The sequence below is a fragment of the Myxocyprinus asiaticus genome, chromosome 18 (genome assembly GCF_019703515.2).
Source record: "Myxocyprinus asiaticus isolate MX2 ecotype Aquarium Trade chromosome 18, UBuf_Myxa_2, whole genome shotgun sequence".
In the NCBI taxonomy this organism is placed as follows: Eukaryota; Metazoa; Chordata; class Actinopteri; order Cypriniformes; family Catostomidae; genus Myxocyprinus; species Myxocyprinus asiaticus.
The window spans coordinates 30,662,058-30,667,378 of record NC_059361.1 but is presented as its reverse complement, the minus strand read 5'-3'; the positions used below and the strand labels follow the sequence as shown (position 1 = coordinate 30,667,378).

Genomic DNA, 5,321 nt, shown 5'->3' with positions numbered 1-5,321 from the left:
GACCAGAATATCATGCAGACTTTTGGGTGGGCTCTTTTGACTTGGTATAGCATAGTAACACGCTGGCAACCATCTAATGCACTGTGGCGGCGAGTTTTGCATGTTCAAGCACAACTAACTGTTTTTAATTATTCAAAAAGTTCAACACACAAGCACTGACATCAACACATTTGAATACAAACTGAAATTCACCATTGCTTAGTACCCATAAAATATGGATGAAATGATAAAATGTGCTGACCTGTTTAAATGTGCTTATGTATACTTCATACTATTTATTTGTTAGACAGTTTTAAAGGTCAGTGGTTTAACAACAGGACAGCTTTGATTTGATTTTGTTTGGTCTATAGGCATTGACTTTCAAAGCACAGGATGGAGGAATTTGTTTCACAGAACAGTGAAGCTGCAGAGGGATTCAGGTATTCCATCCTGAACTGGTGGAAACAAATCCAAGGAGATATAGAGGAATAAATGGATAGAGAATATAGATATATTTCTTCTAGTTTCATGAAGGTAAAAGTTAGACTGTTTTACTGAGGTGGGATTTTGGGACTGTTCTATTCAGAGAAAGTGTCTTTCCAAGCCCCAAAACCAGCTAAACCTATAGGAGTTTTTGAAAGAAGAACTTGTGAACTCATAAATAGACTAGAGAAGCCCTGTGATGTATTGTTGTCTCTTCTTGGGAAAGGACCATCATGGGATATATTTCAAAAGCAAAAGCACTGCTTAAATGCCTATCAAAAATGCTCTTTGATAGATGTTTCCAAGATCCTTTAGCAGAAGCTCTCAGGCGTTCTTGCTTAGAGAATCTCAACATTCTGTTGCAATATTTCATTGCTGGCAGTGATAGATTTGCTTTGAAACCCTTGCAGGGACATGCATAGACAACATGTGATGTCAGTATTTTGCCCCCATGCAGTGACACTGTGGCTGCAGGTCTGTTAGAATAAACCTTGATATGTTTTGGGGGGATTTGTCAGGGGTTGAGAATCAGCAATGGGATAGCAGGATACCTTGGGCCATTGAAGTTGCTTTTGTGTATTAAATATGTCAAACTCACAAACATTTCAGATCAAATTTACAGAGTTATGTTTATTAATGGGGCTCATTATGGTTTTCATAATGTAAACAGCCATCTTTTTGCCCTAATGATCCCAATTCTCTTTTAATTCTTTATTTTTTACAAACACATGCCATGTGTGGGCAGATGCTTTAGCTTATGCAATTTTGTGTATTTAGTTAAATGCTGCCAAGTTAGCAGGAATTGTTGATGCTATTTGAAACTTCTTTGCTTTTTCAACCTCTCTTTAACCACCATTGTCAAAACTTGATCACTGTAGCCAAAAATTTATCAAATTGCCCTTCAATGCCACCAAACTTGATGGACTAATTATGTTCTGAAAAGTAGGTCCCCACAGATCTCAGGAAAATGGTTAGGTAAAATTGATTTGGCCTTTTGGTGACATTTTCAGTTTCTTTCATTTGGCAAATGAATAATTTTTACATTCATGATTATTATGTTTTTAAAGCATTTAGCTGACCGAGACAAATTTAAGGGAATCCTAATAGATTTATATCATAGTGCAAAATCGGTAGTCTTTGATCACATAGCATGGAGATATTTGGCAGAATGATGTCCTTAGTCACTACTCACTATCATTGCATCTTTTTTGCCATATAAGTGAATAGTGACTGTAGCTGTAGTCATTCTGCCTAATATCTCCTTTTGTGTACTACAGAAAAATGAAAGTCATATGGGTTTTGGAACAATGGTGAGTAAATGATGACATAATTTAATTTTTAGTTGAACTATCCATTTAAGGCAGGTTTGCTTCAGCTTGACTTTCTTAGTCTCTGTTTATAATTTTGGGGAAGAGTGTGGAGGGGAAAAAAATGCCATGATTCTAAAACTGTATCCTTTGCCAAATCCTGACCTTGACTATTGTTCAGGCTGACTTCCTCCAGTGTTACAAATTTGTTTTAGTCTTCTTTTTTATTTGATTTGATTCTTATTTATTTATATTCTTTGATTGTGTTATATGTATGGTTCATTGCAGTGCTGTGATTGACTTTTACTCACCTTGCCAAAACCATTAGCTTTTCCAGGCCATATTTTGTAACCATTTCTTTCTTTCTTTACAGGGTGTTAGAAGATCTCAGTGCACCAAAGTCACCAGGTTCTTTGTAGAAGTAAATAAGTAAGAAAAGAAAGGAGAATTAAAGGGTAGAGTATTTGATGTGAGCATGCAGTCTTGGAGCCTGTTACCGGTGTAATTTTGGTGTAATTGCGGGCGTGTCATCTCTCTTAATGTCGAGTAATTGCTGGGAAAGTGGTTGATAACTGCAGGGCTACACTTGCTACACAGGACATTACATGCTCCTGCCTGTAAAATAATGGAAATGTGTGATTCTATCAAAGACGTCAGATGTGCGGCACTCTCCTTCACAGACAACCGCAGCGTTTTCCAGCAGTGTCATGTGCGTGTTCAACTTTTGCACACACGCTGGTAAATTGAACTGGGTATGGATCATGTGGTGACTTTGTGCTTCAAGGAACACAACATCTCGACCACAAAACACACTTGGATGCTTGGACTGGCACAATCTTTTTTAAATGGATTGACGTGGAATAGTCCATGCACCTCTGAATAAACAAGATTTCGAATTAATCGTCACACTAGCGTGCTCTGACATCAAACTACAAGCTTCTCTTAGGCCTGTAAAATGCTGTAAAAACCTTAAAGTTAGCTAGTCTTCATTTATGTGGTTTATACTCTCATTGGGGGAAAAAAAATTACAAATGAGATATTTTTTATTTCTCATTTGTGTCTTTTTAATTTTTCTAAGGAATTTTAAGAGAACCATCTGAAGACAACATTAATATACAGGATAAAACTTACCGGTGTTTGTCGCACTGTCGTTCTTCATATATTCATCATTCATCATATATTCAGTGTAGTGACAAACGCATACGTTGTTCATTACAATGAGTCATGTTTTCATTAAAAAGGAAAGAACTGTCTAAATAGATTGCTATCAATACTCTATAGGTGCATCTGTGGCAATTGTGCCATCATGCCCACAGAACAAGAAAATATATGCTGCTTAGAGACCCCTGTGGTAGGTACACAGTGCAGAATGTCTGTGTTTACTTACATGAATCCCAGAAATAAATCTATATTTTCAAATTAAAGTTTGACCACATTGGTCTTTGTAGGTTGTTAAAAGGATTGTTGAAGTGATGCACTCTGAAATTCAAGTAAAACAATGACAACATGCTAATGCTACGGGCAGTTATTATTGAAAGCTGGATGCGACAAGATATGCAAAGCACGCATTAAAACTAATACACATGTTCAACTGAAATCACTAGGATCAAATCAGAAGAAAATGAAACAACATAAATTCAGCTAGTTCTAAAATTAAGCTTGGAAATTTTAGTGAAAACAATTAAATACTCAGTACATATCTAACATTCTGTAACATATGAAGCAATAGAATTAAGACTCACACTTGTCTGTTGTGACATTACTGCCGGGTCCAATATAGCTGGCACTGCATCAGCTTTTGATTTAAGTCTATCTGCAAAGTCTGTGTCAAGCTGAGTCTTGTTTGAAAAAGAAACCACAGTAAAATGAAGCGAACAAACAAACACTGTCTTACTGATGCGATCCAGGACTTCATTAAGAATAAACATTAGCCACTCTTACCTAATGTTAGGATCATTAGAAATCATATGCAAACAACCTGGCACTGTACAACTTTTTGAAAACTTTACAGGCACCTCAAACCTCTTGTTGCTCCAATAATCCTTGTGTTTAGCCCTGCTGTGCCTACTCTCATCTACACTCTAACCACGAAACTGTGGGTGGGCCAAAGAGGCAATGATGAAGAAGTAGGCGTTGACCTGTTTATGCAGAGGCTGACTTGTGCTGATGTATTCATCTCTATTACGTAATACAGACGAGGAAGTAGAAAACAAGTCATTTTGTAATATTAGTTTCAAAAAAGCCTTTTTTTTTTTTTTTTTTTTTAACTAATGAATAAGTTTTGAGTTCTGAAACTTACAGTATGTTTTTATACAATAGTACTATGATCTCTTATATGTTAAAAGATCAAGGAAAATTTTATTTCTCAATTCATGACCCCTTTAAATCGACTGAATACTGTTCACAAGACTCTAGACTGACATTTAAGGGTTAAACTCATGTGACACAACAACATGATGTTGATTTCCGTGAAGGGCTTCTACAGTAGCAGAGCAAACAAAAGTTTCTCCCCAATTTGGAATGCCCAATTCCCAATGCGCTCTAAGTCCTCGTGGTGGCGTAGTAACTCGCCTCAATCCGGGTGGTGGAGGACAAATCTCAGTTGTGAGAACCACATATTATAGCGACCACGAGGAGGTTACCCCATGTGACTCTACCCTCCCTAGGAACCAGGCCAATTTGGTTTCTTAGGAGACCTGGCTGGAGTCACTAAGCATGCCCTGGATTCGAACTTGTGACTCCAGGGGTGGTAGTCAGCATCAGTACTCGCTGAGCTACCCAGGCCCCTCTCTTTAAGTTTTTTAAATGAAACCAGGTTGGGTGTAAAAAGTAGCTTCTCTAGTTTCTTTTGATATGCTGCTTTAAATAATTCATTCATGTTTCGTGCGTCAGCGCGCTGATAAACATGATGTCCACATGCATGGATTTTGGAACATTATTCCCTGAAAAGTTGAAAAAACGTTACTCATTTTGAATAACTTTTAACATTAACAATGTGTTCATCTAAACACTGAAACAAATTTGCTTTCAGAGGATTTATACAGAGTTAAGATGAAAATAAGGTGCATTTTGTACTGTTCTGAGACCAATGCAGACAGACAGCACACTGGAGGTTAAGTCATTCACTAAATAGGGAGCAAGGGACATCCATTAGCTTTCTATGCAGCTAAGTGCATTCACTCCTAAAATTCCAACCAAATGTTCAGTTTCAGGCTGCAGATGATGTTTGCACCACTCAACATGATTGGCAGAAATGGGACAATGGTAATCAGTACATAGATTCAGAATTTATAATGAATAATTTTATTTTAACATGGTTGGCAATGACTGGATGATGCTAGCCATTACTTTGACTCAGAATGTATTATTCTAATTTCTGATGTAATGTCTGTAACATCTCAAAAACATGAATAACCAACACTCCTGGAAACATAAACAATTTGATGAAAAAAAAATCTGACTTTCTATAACTTGGTATTATTTAAAATTTCACAACAGTCCCGATGTCCACATATGTTGACATTTTATTTTTGCTTGTTTTTTAGGTGCTAG

The 5,321-nt window shown here is 36.9% G+C and overlaps 1 long non-coding RNA gene across 1 annotated transcript; it reads right to left on the bottom strand.

Moving 5' to 3' along the window:
* Window positions 1-2,077: 2,077 nt before the first annotated feature.
* LOC127455925 (uncharacterized) lies at window positions 2,078-3,841 on the bottom strand. The gene is made up of 3 exons (XR_007899758.1): window positions 3,711-3,841; window positions 3,512-3,607; window positions 2,078-2,180 (listed from the first exon to the last, which is right to left on the bottom strand). It is a non-coding gene; the product is annotated as an uncharacterized LOC127455925 (long non-coding RNA).
* Window positions 3,842-5,321: the final 1,480 nt, after the last annotated feature.